At 53.1% G+C, this 14,147-nt stretch overlaps 1 protein-coding gene across 4 annotated transcripts in view; it reads right to left on the bottom strand.

The window, feature by feature from the left end:
- The window catches only part of NFIC (nuclear factor I C), a 68,212-nt gene that overhangs the window by 27,999 nt on the left and 26,066 nt on the right, over positions 1 to 14,147 (bottom strand). The gene's annotated exons all lie outside the window — the stretch shown is intronic.

Below are 14,147 nucleotides of genomic sequence, written 5' to 3'. Positions count from 1 at the left end.
CGTTCGGCGTTCGCAGGGAGACATCCACCACATTATCATTGTTATTTTTAAATCCCTAAGATGACCGCCGATGTGGCACTTACTGTTCCTGTTTTCTATGTTCCCCTGAATCCTTAAGGTAGCCACAAAACTGGCACCGTTGTTGTATCCGTTTTATAGGCAAGGAAAACAGGACTGGAGAGGTGAAAAGGTCCCCGCCCCAGCCACTTGCACTGTTATGAGGGTCACAGTTAAACCTTGAACAATGTGGGGGTTAGGAGAACTGGTGAAGATCCTCCAAAACCTTAACTGATAGCTTATTGTTGACCAAAAGCCTCACCACTAACATAAAGTCTAATACATGTTTTGTATATTCTATGTATTATATACTGTATTCTTACAATAAAGTAAGTTGGAGGAGAGAAAAAGGTTATTCAAGAAAGCCTAAGGAATAGAAAAAGTATTTTTCAGTATTTACTGAAAAAAAAAATCTGCGTATAAGTGGATCTGCACTGTTCAAACCCATGTTGCCCAAGGGTCAACTGTATTTCGTTCCTGCGTCTGGGCAGGCAGCCAGACACCCAACACTGCGCGTGCGTGAGCCATCTGGCTTCTGGGATCAGATGCCTGAGTTCCCAGTGTCTGTGAGCTTCAGAGGAGGTGTGGTTGTGGGGAGGTCACTTCCCCTCTGGGGGGCCTCAGTTCCCTCAGTGTTGTCATGGAGATAATAATAATGATGATACTTCCTAAAATGGTCACGAGCCCTTGCCGTTTGCCTGGTGCTGTGCTAGTGGCTCTGCACACACTGTGCATTGCACACCTACTGGCTGCCAAGATCGAGTGTACCATATACAGCAGGGCCCCATGCCTCAGTTTCCCATCCAGGAGTGGGATGGGAGCAGTTGCTTCTTGACTTGGCTTTGCAGCCCCAGCTGTGGCCGACTGGGCAGCAGCGGAGGGGAGCTTGCCCGGCTCGGCCTTGAGCCCTGTGGCCACTCCAAGGTTGGGCAGCCAGCAGCCCCTCAGAGCCGGCCAGTCCTGCTTGGATGGCTCCACGGCTGGGCACGGGTGGCCACTCTGTTGGGAAGCACCCAGCCTGGGCAGTCATCCGTTGGGCTCTGGGCCTCGGGCACAGGACCCTCTTCCGGAACTGGTGCCTACATGGACTGAGCAGGCAGCAGTGCCAGGCTGGCACTCAGGAAGAGGGCATGCTTCTTGAGCACTGCCTCTGTGCTTGTGGCTTTGGAACCAGGCAGATGAGGCTGAGGGCTTCAGGTGCAATGCCTCGTTTCTCTCTGTGCCTCACTCTCTTCATCTGTGAAATGGGCACAGCACCTCCCTAGAAGGCTGCTCACCAGAGAAAAGGTGGTAATACATGCAATAAAGTGCCTGAAACAAAGGCCGGAGTGTAGTCAAGTACCTCACCAACTGGAGGAGGGACCTTATTACTGTTATTACCAGCTCTGTTGTCTTTTGTGCCTCAGTTGTTCTGTATTCATTAAAAGCAACTGCACTAGGCTATGGCTGGCCCTAGTTGGAGCCCTTCTCTCACTGTTCATTCGCTCTATGTCCTTGGGCCAGCACAACCACTCTCTGGGCCTTAGTTTCCTCATCTGTAAAATGGGGAAGATAATTAATTCCCCCTCCCAGGGTTTATTGAGTCTCCTACTTAGCTAAGATTAATTGTAAAGAAGTGCCACCAAATTGACAATCCATACATGGTGAGTTTGGGGACAGATTATAAACAATACTGTTTTTAATTTAATTTTTGTTTCTAAGTGTCTATTGCTAGCATTTGGAAATGTGATTGGTTTTGTGTGTTAAACTTGTATTCTGCAACCTTGATGAATTTACTTCTTAGTTCCAAGAGCTTTTTGTTTTGGGGTTTTTATTTTTCAGATTCCTTGGAATTTTTTATGTAGACCATGATGTCCTTTGCAACAAAATGGGAACAGTTTTATTTCTTCCTTTCCAATCTGTATGCCCCTCATTTCCTTTTCTTACCTTATTGCACTGGCTAGGATTTCGAGAGCAATGTTAAAGAGCTGTGAAGGGGGCAGGAGTCCTTGTGTTGCTTCTGAGTTTAGGGAACTCTTTCAATCTCTCACCACTAAGTCTGATGTTACCTGGGAGTTTCTACAGATCCCTTCATTGGGTTGAAGAAGACCTCTTCCTTTTCCATAGTCCTAGGAAATATTTTTCCATTTAAATCAGTAGAGTTTCCAAATAATATGATGCTGTGCTTATATGCCATGTCATTAATTTTTTTATTTTACTTCATTTTCACTAAGGAATTATTTTACTGTATTTGTTCCCTTACCATTTATCCCCCTTATACCATCTTCCACCTCCACCCCTCACCTCATTAAAATTTTAAAAAATTTATTATTTAGATTGTGGTTAAATACATCACATAAAATGTACTGTTTAACCATTTCTAAGTGCACAGCTCAGCGGCATTATGTGAATTCACAGGTTTTGTACAACCATCCCCACTGTCCATCTCCACAACTTTCTCTTTCCCAAACTGACACTCTGATTCCATTAAACACTAACTCTCCCTCCTCCTCCCCCATCCCTGGCCCCCACCATCTACTTCCTGTCTCTGCAAATCTGACTCCTCTGGGGACCTCATCTGAGTGGGGTCAGACAGTGTTTGTCCTACTGTGTCTGGCTTATTTCACTGAACATGACGTCCTCCGGGTTCATCCACATTATGGCATGTGTCAGAATTTTCTTCTTTTTTATTATGCCATCTTATTTTTCATCATCTCTAAGACCTTAAAACATTTCTCATCCACCTGCTGACCACTTGCCCGTCATTTGGCTCCTGAAAACTCCCCAGCTTCTAGAGCTGTCGTCTGGTATAGGAGCCGCTGGCCACATGTCGCTTCCCACTGAAGTGAGCTGAACTGGAATTAAGTTAAATTTTCAGGACATCAGTTGCGCTGGTCACCTTTCGATAATTGCCATACATGGCTGGTGGCGACCGAACTGGGCAGTGCGGAACACTGCTGTAATCACCAGAAGTTCTGCTGGGCTTCTCTAGATGTCCCATGAAAATTCAGGAAAAAAAGGCTTGGCTAACTCCTCCTCCCATGTCCTCAGACATCCAGCCTGAAATTGGATCGTCCCTCAGTCTGAACTGTGCGCCCACAGTAGATGGTGTCTAAAGGCCGCTGGCGTCCAGGGCCCCAGGATGCCCCAGCCTCCAAGTGGGTGGCTTTCAGTTGCTGAGCTCTCACTCTGTTAAGAGCTACATGGCACCATCTGAGGAAACCCGCCCAGTTGATGACTTTGGTAAACTGAAGTCCAGCTCAGTATCTATTTCCCAAAGCTGATGTCAATTAGAAGTTGTCTGCCTAGTACAGAGGGTTTTTTGTTGTTATTGTTGTTGTTTGAGATTTTATTTACTTATTTTTAGAGGGGAAAGGAGGGAGAAAGAGAGGGAGAGCAATATCGGTTCATGGTTGCCTCTCAAGCGTCCCCTACTGTGCCCAGTCAGGGCACAACCCAGGCATGTGCCCTGACTGGGAATCAAACTGGTAACCCTTTGGTTTGCAGACCAGCACTCAGTCCACTGAACTACACCAGCCAGGGCTCACAGAGGTTCTTAACTGGGATGACTCTGCCCCTTGGGATGATGTCTGGGGACATCTGTACTTGTCACACTGGGCGTGCCCCTGGCATCAAGTGGGTGGGGTCAGGGATGCTGTTCAACACCCCACAGTGTCCAGGATGGCCCCCCTGCAGAGAACCACCTGGCCCAAATTTCAGCAGTGGGTCAAACACTGGTTCTCCGTGGGGCAGTAAAGGGGCTAAAGAATTTTGCTTTTTTTATGTATAAAGCCTATGTATAGATACACACCACAGAAACAGGTGCATAATACACCGTGGTATTAAAGTGTTATGGTGTGAAGTGATTGATTAGGGAACAAATGTCTAAAAAGACTCTTTGGGGGAGGCAATAATGATATAAAAAAAGGGTCATGCACATTTTTAAAGGGCTGTAAAAAGAAGAAAAAAACATGAGACGGAAACCGTATGTGACCCTCCAGGTCCAAAACACCGTCTTTTCTACCCGGCCCTTAGCTGCGTGTTCTTGGGCAGGTTCTTTGAAGTTCGAGAGCCTCCGTGTCCTGACCACAGACTGGAGCTGAGCCGCACTACCGGCCACTTCCCTCCTGTCATTACTCAGGGTCTCCTGGGCACCAGCTGCTTGGAGGACACAGTGGTGACCAAGATGGACAAAAATCCCTGCCCTTAGGGCACTGAACTCCTAATGGGGGGAACAAAGGTGATGAACAAGTAATCGTGTTAACCAGGAGGATAATTTCAGGCCCCGCCTCGTGCAAGGGACGTCACACAACCCTGACATGCTAGTGGCGGCTCCTGGCGAGACTGGCTCCTGGGAATGTTGACAAGGTCACTCCTTTTCAGATGGGTCATTCCTTTGACTATGTGAGGCTGCAAGTTTTGCCTCCATCAGCTCGTTTAATCTTCAAAACTTCCCCAGGAGAGGCATGTCATTACCATGCCCATTTTCCAGAGGAGGAAACTGATGCTCCCTGCAGCAGTCCTTGACTCAGACTGACAGTTCCAGTTTACCCAGAGAGGGTAAGTAAGTTATCCAAGGCCACACAGCAAAAACAAAAACAAAAACAAAAAATGTGCACCGACCTGCTTTTATCTGCTCCTCTCTTAAAAACGTGAAAAGGAATATTGTATTGAACTTGAACCTCGCTTGTTTCTGAGTTTTCTCCTGACCTTGTCGACTTCATCCCCACCCCGAATCCATTTTCTGAAGTCCAGCTAATTCATTTTGGCTCTCAGTGCTGCTCAGCTTGTGTTCTCGACAGCATGAGGGAAATGTGGATGAACACACTGTGAAGATTAAAGCAGGACCGTGGAGGCCGGTGGACCCAGGTGTATGTGGGCAGCAGCTGAGCAGGGGGTTCCTGTGGGGGGACACCCGGCGACGTGAACACACTACCTGAGCACAGGGTTCCACGGTCAAAAGGCATTGTGGAGTTCGCAGGGCAAGTGTGGGACTTTCAGAGCCTGTCAAATGCACTGGGGTGCTGAAGAAGAGGCAGCAAGCCCCAAATTCACCTGCACTTGGGGCATCTTCTGGAAGCCACAGCCATACCCCAAACCTGGGGTTGAGTCCCAGCTCTGGCACAGCCTGGCATGGGGACCTTGGACTACTCATGTCTCTCTCCCCTCTGAGCCTTGGTTTTCCCCATCTGTAAAGTGGGCAATTCTCAACTGTTTCCTGGCTCTATGGGTCTGAGGTTTTTAGAGGTCAGGGAGAGGAGAGGCCAATCAAAGATAAGGGGATAAAAACTGTTTTGGTGAGAGCATTTTGCCAAACGCACGCAGTCCCTCCTCTGCCCACAGCCTTTCAGGGCTCCGACCACCTTCAGGGTAAGAGCCCCAGTCCTCCCTGTGGCCCACAAAGCCCCGCACGACCTGCCCCCACCCCCTCCCTGCCTTTGCTTCTTCCTCTCTGCCCCTTGCTCACTCTGCTCCAGAGTCACATGGGCCTCCTCACTGGTCCTCCAACATGCCTGGCACAGTCCCGCCTGAGGACCTTGCTGTCCCCTCAGTCCTGGCTGTTCCCTCTGTGTGGAACTCTGTTCCCTGATTCTCTACATGGTTTCCACTCTCCCTGCATTCTGGGACCTTCCTCAAAGATCTCAGAGACACACAAGGCCCTTGAGCACCACGCACGAAGAACAGCACACCACACTGCTGCCGGTATAAGCGAAAGTCTGGTTCTCAACAGCAGCTGTATTTTGAGTGGCTGAGGACCTCGTTTGGCTGGAGACCAGTTCTCCCTACTTCCTGCGTCCGTGGGGTGTTCATGTGCAGCTGGAATGTCACCACCCCCAGTCGCCTTCTGCTCAAACAAACACGTGATCACGGAGACAATAGAAATGTAACCTGGATCCCGTTGACAAGAGTGTACAAACTGTTCTTTCCTGGCCATGGCCATGAGCCCAAATTTGGTTGTCCCAGCCCATGACAAAGGCGCTGCCGTGGCCTCCAGTGCTGGCCTTCCTGCCTTGGAGCACCCACCCCCTCCGCACCTGACAACCCCTTTCATCCCAGTGGCCACGGCTTCCACTGTCCGTCCGTAACTGGGAGATCAACATGCCACCCTGCACTCACGTCACAGATGTTCACTGGCCACCTACTACTTGCCAGGGACTGGGGACATGGCAGAGAGCCAGGGAGAAGAGACAGACAGGAAAAGAACCAACAGAGAAGCCTGAGATAATTTCATGTGGTTCTAAGTTCCGCAGAGGCAATGGAACTGGGTGAGGGGACAGAGAGTGGCTCTGGGTGAGACTTTCAACACAGAAGGCAGGCAGAATCTCCCTGAGGAGGTGACATGAGCACTGAGGACTTAGGAATGGAGAGGAGCCATGGGGGGGAGAGAGGTGGCACAGCAAGTGCAAAGGTCCTGGGGCAGGAATAAACACTGGATGTTTGAAGAACAGACAGACCATGTAGCTCAAACATGGTAAGGCAAGGGGAATCAAAGGGGAGAAGAGCTGGACCACTCAGGGCCATATGGACTTCAGCAAGAAGCTTGGGTGCTATTCTCAAGCACCATGAGGAGTGAAATGACTCAACCCATGTTATGTTTTTCAGTGTCTGGCTATGAAGACGTGGAGGAAGTAGAACCCTCGTGTACCATTGATGGGAATGCACAATGGCGTAGCCACTGTGGAAAACAGCTCAGGGGGTTGCTCAAAAAGTTAAACATGCAATTTCTATGACCCAACTATCCCACTCCTATGTACATACCCCAAAGACATGAAGGCGGGACTGAAACATATTTGCACACTTGTGCTCACAGCAGCATTATTCACAGCAGCCAAAAGGTGGAAACAACCCAAGTGTCCATCGATGGACGGGTGGGCAAACACAGCTGGCAGCCAGACAACGGACTGGTACTCAGCCTTAGAGAGTTGAGGACATTCTGACACACGCTACAATGTGACTGAACCTTGAGAGCGTTAGGCGCAGTGACATGAGCCAGATACAAAAGGACAGACAGAGTGTGACGCCCCTTACATGAGGCCCTTAGAAGAGCCAGGTCCACAGGGACAGAAAATGGGTGTAGGTGCCAGGGGCCGGGCTGGGGGAATGGGCAGTTAGAGTTTAATGGAGACCACCAGTTTGGGAAGATGAGGAAGTTCTGAGGAAGCATGATGAGGATGGCTGCACAACAGTGTGAACGTGCTTCATGTCACTGAATTATACTCTTAAAAGTGGCTAAGCTGGTGAATTTACCAAAATACACATGCACAGTCTCTGGCTGTTGAGTGAATTCTGGACTTGCGGGTGTGCTGGGAGGGCAGGCGGCCCAGCTGGCCTAGCGGCCTGGCCCAGGGTGATGGCCTGGGGACGGACTGAGGGGTCACATTTATTTAATCTTTGAGATGCAGAAAGGACAGCACTTGCTGAAACCATAATTACACTTATTTAAAATCTGGCAGGATACGGGGGAGCCCAGCATTCCCATCGGCTGCCACAGTGAGCTCACCTGGTTCGTTTTCCAACTTCAGTGCCTTCCAAATGTCGCTGGCTGTGCCGGGCTGCCACGTCTGCCTCCCAGCACCAGCCAGCTAGAGAGAGACCCAAAGCCAGGCCCTGGAATTCCCAGCTCCCAGTGTCACCAGCCATTTTTAAACATTAGCCGGCTAAGGTTCAACTGGAAGGCCCTGCTGTACACATGACCCTGGCCTCCATCCTCCTCACCACGCTCCGCCCAGGCACCTCCCTTGTTCCTTTCTCTCTCAGGCAAACTCTAGCCACCTTTCCCAGTTCACTTTAACGTATTTTCTGGAACGCCCTCCTTTGGCCCTTGTCTGAACCTCTGTCCTAGCCCCCATCACACTGGACTGAGTCTGGACCTAGAATTACATGAAAGTCCAAACCCCTCCCCATGGTCCTGAGTGACCTGCCCCTGCCCCCTCCCTGCCCTCGCTTTCTCCCTTTCTCCCCCTCACTCACTCTGCTCCAACCACACAGGCCTCTTCACTGTGCCTGCAACATGCCAGGCACGGTCCTGCCCCAGGGCCTTTGCATATGCTGGAACACCTTTTCTGAAAATTCCTACCTGGCTCACTCCCTCACTTACTCATGTGTGTGTGCTCAAATGTGGTTTATGTGCCCACAGGACCAGGCTTGACTGGGTCTGAGCTTGACATTGGGGAAGTTCGGTAATTTACCTCCTTGTGCTCCTCCCATGAAATGTGACAGCGGAGCCTATGCCTGTCCAGTTATGTTACAAACTGCTTTGTGTCCTGGAGCCTACACCCCCATGCAACCCTAGTGTCAGTGCAAAGCCAGACGTAAGGGGAAACTGTGATTCTTTCATTCAACACGTGCTGAGTGCCTAGGCTCTAGGGACACAGCAATGAACAAAGCAGACGCCAAGTCCTGCCCCATGAGGCTCACAGTCATGGGGTTCCTCCCAGCCCCTGAGGAGGGCCAGGGGTTGAGCTGTAGCATAAAGGCCTTGGACTAGACTGAACTTGAACTTCCCTGCTAGTGTGGCAGGAGGGCCAGAACCAAAATTGCCCTGGGTGTCAGGCATTCCTTGCAGACACCCCGCTCTGCCCCCAGAGGCCCAACAGCTCAGGCCCTCATGGCCAGCAGCAATGACAAGTGGCTGTAAGTAACCCCTGCAGTAGATGACCTCTGCAAATGCCCTTCCCTCTTCAGGCCGGAAGGTCTTAGTGCAGAGGTCCCCACGCCCATCCACAGCCCTTCTCCCGGGGCTGTCTGGACACATCAAAGGAAAAAAGCCAGACGCTAGATGTTCACGGCACCAAGCTGCCCCTGGGGAATGCTCTGGGAAATCTGGACAAGAAGTGGTGAACCCAAGAGGCAGGAGGGCGTGGCCGAGGTGACCTCCTGGACGCGGGCCTCCACCAGGGCCTCCCCCGCTTTGTCCTTCCTGACCCGCTGCGTTCCTCGAGTCTGGACCACACTTTCCATCTCCCTCTCCCCCGCCTCCGGCCCCGCCTGGGCCCGAGCCAACCTGCTTGGGAGTCACTTTCAAAGAAAAGTTTCTTTTTTCTTCCCACCCGGCAGCCTTGCACCCCCGCCAGCTCCTTGGCCTGGCTGCGGTCCCCGCTGGGTGCTGGTGGACAGCTCTGACCAGCAGGTCAGGGTAATGGCTATTTGCGGTCCCCAGAGTCCTCAAGCACTGGGCTTGGGCTGTGCCAACTGGTGGCTCTGAGCTGGACTTGGGGTGTCGTGGGGGCTCCACGGGGACTTTGCAGAGGCTGTTTTGGGGGTGTTGGGCCCGAGAAGCCAGTGGGGAGGCCCCTGGAGACTGCAGGGCCCAGTCGGAGGCCCGCAGGCATGGACTCGTCCCGCTCTTGGCGGCCACTCCACCTTATGACATCACCGCTGCGGCGGCCATTTTCTCGGCTCCCCTCCTGGGTTCCAGACGCTTCTCCGGCCTTGGCGGCCATTTTGTGCGCAGGCCGGGCGGCTGGCACGGCTGCGCGCCGGGCCCACCCCTCCCGGGTGGGGGACGTGGGGGGCCTGCCTGCAGGCCGCCCGACTTTGTCTCGCCTCCCCCTCCCCCATCTTCCTCTGCGGCCACCAAGGGGTTAAACACGCGTGTGCCAACAGGGCGGCGGCGGCAGAGCCGGGCAGCCCAGTGGCGCATGCCCGCTGCCAGCCGGGCCTCCCGCACGCCCGCCCGGACCTCCACGCCACCACTGCCCCAGTCACTGCCACTCGGCGCAAACCAAACTCCGGGTGGCACCAAGGATGTGAAAAACAAGGTTAAAAATACCCACACGCGCACCCTGGCCCCCCCCAATGTCAAATGTGTCAACACCCCCCCACCCAGGAGGGGGGCCGACTTAAAATAACTCGCTGTTTACATTTGGAGCAAATTCTTGGCTTCTCCAGCAGCCAAGCCAAGGCCTCCTCCCGCCTCCCTGGCAGGCCTGCCTGGTGCCGTGGCTGCTGAGGGGGAGATGGGGCAAACCGAGGGGGGGATCTCCGGGAGCCACATGTGCCCGCAGGCTGAACACATATGTGCGGGCCCACGGCAGGGGGACAGGCCAGCCCCGGAAGCCATTTGTGGCCACATGGTGGACAAAGCGGGCGGAAGTGCCAGAGAACCTCTGCCAAGTACGGACACAGGGTGGGGGTGGCCCGGCTGGGTGGGCGGCTGCGGCCCCACCCGGCTTCCCCTTCCTTCCGACGTTACTGTGGCTGTGTAACTGGCCCAGCGGCCCGGGGGAGTTGGGACACCGGAGGCTGGCAGTCTGGTCACGGGAGGCAGGCACGGAGGGGAGGCCTCCAGGGCAGGGCAGAGTCAGCCCCATACTGTGTGGCCTCCGGCAAGCCCTGCCCTTCTCTGGGCCCAGCCTTAGAGTGGGGTCAGTAGAAGGGATCCCATCCCGGTTTTGCTGAGGAGGCAGCAGGAAGAGGTACATTGTGGCCCCCCTCTGTGTCTCAGTTTCCCTTTCTGCAGAAAGCAGACTTTGAACCGCACACATGTAAGACAGTTGGATGTCTCCTTTTACAGAGGGCGAAATGAAGGGGCAGGGACTGAAGGGGCAGCACATGGACAAACGCATTGGAGCCCTTGCTATAGTACCAGTGCCCACATTTTTAACTTGCTGCCTCAAATGCAGGGAGAGGTTGGGCACTAGAGGGCCCAAACCTGAAGGGAGAGGGGATAGTGGGAGACCCTCCCCCTGTGGCCTCTCCTCCTGGAGACTGGCATACAGTTAGTGCTCAATAAATGCTTGCACATAGCTGGCACTCAATAGATGCTCAGAGACAAGTCAGTGTGATTACTTCAGCAGAGCCTGGCATACAGTAGGCACCCAATACATGCTCATTGAATGAATAATTGGGTTTATCCCTACATGGGCTGGCATATAACATGTGCAAAATAAATGCTTGTTGGATAAGGGAATCTGAGGAATGCTGTAAAAACTGGGGGATATTCGGAGGGAAAGACCAGGTTTAGGGGGATGTAGACTCCAACCAATGGTGACACAAGGGATTTCTGACAAGCCCAGGGCAAGCTGTGAAATGTAACCTAAGCATTGACCATCTCCCAGCCCCTTGGTCCTTTGATAATCAACAGAAATCACCTTGTGAGAAGCCAAACTAACTGCTCCAGGTTCTGAATATCACAGGGAATGGCAGGGAGATCCCAAGGAAGTAACAGGAACCTGGCCTGGGGACAAGGAGGACTTCCTGGAGGAGGGGACATTTTGAGTTGAGGTACTGATGTGTAAGTAGGAGTTTGCCAGGCATAGAATGAGCTTGTGGGGAGAGAGAATAGCGTGGAAAATAACAGCAATAATCACGACTTTCATTTACTGAGTGTTTATACGCCAGGAGCTACACACAATTGCAGGGGCTGCATAAGGACATACCAACGGGTAGATCAAGTCCTGGGGAAGCTGGGCAGTTCATTGGCATGCGTGCAGAGGGACAGCTGCACTGCCTGCTGCCTCGCTAACTGTGTCTGGGTCTGGCAGGGGCTGGGCTGGCGCACAAGGCTGTGCAGCAAATGTCTGAGGTGTTTGGCTCCAGCCCTTCTACCAGGCAGGTGAGGCCAGGCCTGCTTCCCCAGAGCCAGTTCAGAGCCACGGTTCCCACGCCGAGGGGCCTGGCTACAGAAGGAGCCCGGCCAACCTGAAAGCCCCCCAAAATCTGCTTTCTCCTCTCTCAATGCCAAAGGGAAACTGGGGGGTGGCCTCCCTCAAATGTCTCCCCAATACCCTAAGAGGATGGCATCTAGGCTGGACAGGTAAACCCTTGTAGCTTCATGGGTGTTCCCATAATTCCCACTGACCCCAGCCACATGTCCATTTCATGCATTTGGAAACTGAGGCACAAGGAAGAGCTTGGAGCCAGGTCAGCTGTTCCAGGGCCGCCTTCTTGTTCCTGGGGTGTAAGAACCATGTGGCAAGACTGCTCATGGCTTCCCTCTGTCCCTGACTGGCTGTGTGACACCAGGCCAGTCTTCAGCTGTCCGAGTCTCAGTTTCCCCAGCTGCCATATGGGGCTGAGACTGCAAAATGTCAGCCTAGACGCCTTTCTGAGCAGGAATTTGGCCTGGTAGGTACCATGGGGGTTCCGTGGTTGTGGTGCCCATATTATAGGATCAGAACGGGCTCAGAGAGGCAAAGTCAGCCACCCAGTGGCCCATCCCAGTCTGCTGGGCTCCTGCCTGCATGCCTTCCATGCCAGGGGGCTCCCTCCCCGCAGCCTCCTGCCTTACTGCTCCCAATCACTGGATTGCCATCTACTGTTTGCTAGCTGCTCATTATACCTGCTGAACAGTTACAGACTGTCACTCCCACTTCACCGATGGGGAAACAGAGGTGCGAGGCAGGACAGAAGCTAGGCCAAGCTCACCTGGTAAGACTGAGAATAAAAATGTAAAGAACAGTACCTGTGCAGGTGGAACACCCAGTTGTGGGCTGGGCAGCTGGCAGTTGCCCACCAGGCCCGCCCAGAGCCCGTGGGCCTCCTGGGCACTAGAGCCACATCCCAACTTGCCCACTGACAACATTCTGATCCAGGAGTGTCCCTGGGTGTGTCTGGGTGCCGTGCCCTTGCCTTGCCCCTTCCCTCCTTGCATATTTCCAGGCAGATGCTGCTCCAGGCAGGAGACAGGGGGCAAGAGGCAGGAGGGCCAGTGCCAGCCTCAGAAGGAGCTATGTGATTTGGGTGACTAATCTCCATTCTCCCACTGGGCCAAGACCAACAATTGCCACCAAATTCTCACATCTCTGGAATCTGCCTCTTCCTGGCAGGCCCCCATAATCGCTGGCCTGAATCAGTGCAGGGGCCCCAGCCTGAGCCTCTGAACTCTCATCCGTGTCCCCCAGAGTCTGTCCTTTCTGCCATGGCCAGAGGGCGCCTGTGAGCACCTGAACCAGGTCCAGTCTCTTCTCTGCGCATAGCCCCCAGGGCTCCCACCTCCCTTGGGTAAGAGCCTGAGTCCTTCCTGGCCCCATCACCTTCCTGCCCTTACCTAACTCCCTCTCCCTCCCTCGCTTATTCTGTTCCAGCCACATGGGCTTCCTTGCTGTTCCTCCTACATACCAAGTCGGGTCCTGCCCCAGGACATTTACACAGGCTGTGCCCTCTGCCTGGAATGCCCTTCCCCTAATTCTTCACACAGCTGGTTCCTCCTCAACCCTCAAGTCTCAGCTGCAGGTGAAATCCACGAGACAGACCTCCCCCAAAGAGCCCATCATCTTCTATTCCCTCGCCTTCTTTTATACTTCCCCATAGCCTTTATCAGGAACTGATATTAGTTTCTTACTCGTTTATTTCTTGCTCTTTGCTCATTTACCCCAACAAACTGTGAGCCCCACGAGGGCTGGGTTCTTGTCTGCCGTGTTTACTGTGGTGTCCTCAGGACCTAGAAAAGTGCTTGGCACACAGTAAGTGCTTAATAAATGTTTACTGACAACACAGTCATCCTACCGGCTGAGCGCTGAGTGTGTGCCCGGTGCTGTCCTAACTCCTTTGCGTGGTTCCACTCATGTCCCCGTCAGCAGCCCCATGAGGTGGGCACATTTTACAGGTGGGGAAGCCGAGGCCCAGAGGGATACCACCTGCCTGAAGTCATGTGGCAAGCAGATGGCAGAGGCGAGACCCCGTTACTCCCCACTACCTTTCTCCACTGACTGCCCCCCATGTTCAGATGGGAAACTGCGGTTTTGGGAGAAAACTGAGCCCCAGAAGCAGAGTAGGGGAAGCAACTTGACTCTCACTGCCATTGGGAAAAAATAGTGTGACAACAAACGTCAGTGATAATAATAATAATAATGATGATGACAACGATGGCATTGGTGAGTGCCAAAATGGCCAGGGTCTATAAAGCTTCCTCCCTCTGTGGGTTCATGTCAGGCCCTGAAAGGGAGACTTGGTGGGGGGAGTCGGGTCCCTTTAAGAGCCTCCCCTTCCCCTGCTAGGCTCTGGCCCGCCTCCTTTTATGTAAGCAGGCCAGCTGCCCTTGCATAACCTGATTACATAAGAAAGCAGGGAACAGGCTTGTCCATCCGGCAGCAACCTGTCCCAGGCTGTCTGTGGGGCTAGCCTGGGGCACAGGAGAGCTGAGGCCACCCAGAGTGGCCACTAGGTGC

The sequence above is a fragment of the Artibeus jamaicensis genome, unplaced genomic scaffold, assembly GCF_021234435.1.
Source record: "Artibeus jamaicensis isolate MK-2021 breed Jamaican fruit bat unplaced genomic scaffold, CSHL_Jam_final scaffold_537, whole genome shotgun sequence".
NCBI lineage: Eukaryota > Metazoa > Chordata > Mammalia > Chiroptera > Phyllostomidae > Artibeus > Artibeus jamaicensis.
Note: the sequence above shows the minus strand (reverse complement) of the source record. Positions and strands in the feature narration are given on the sequence as shown.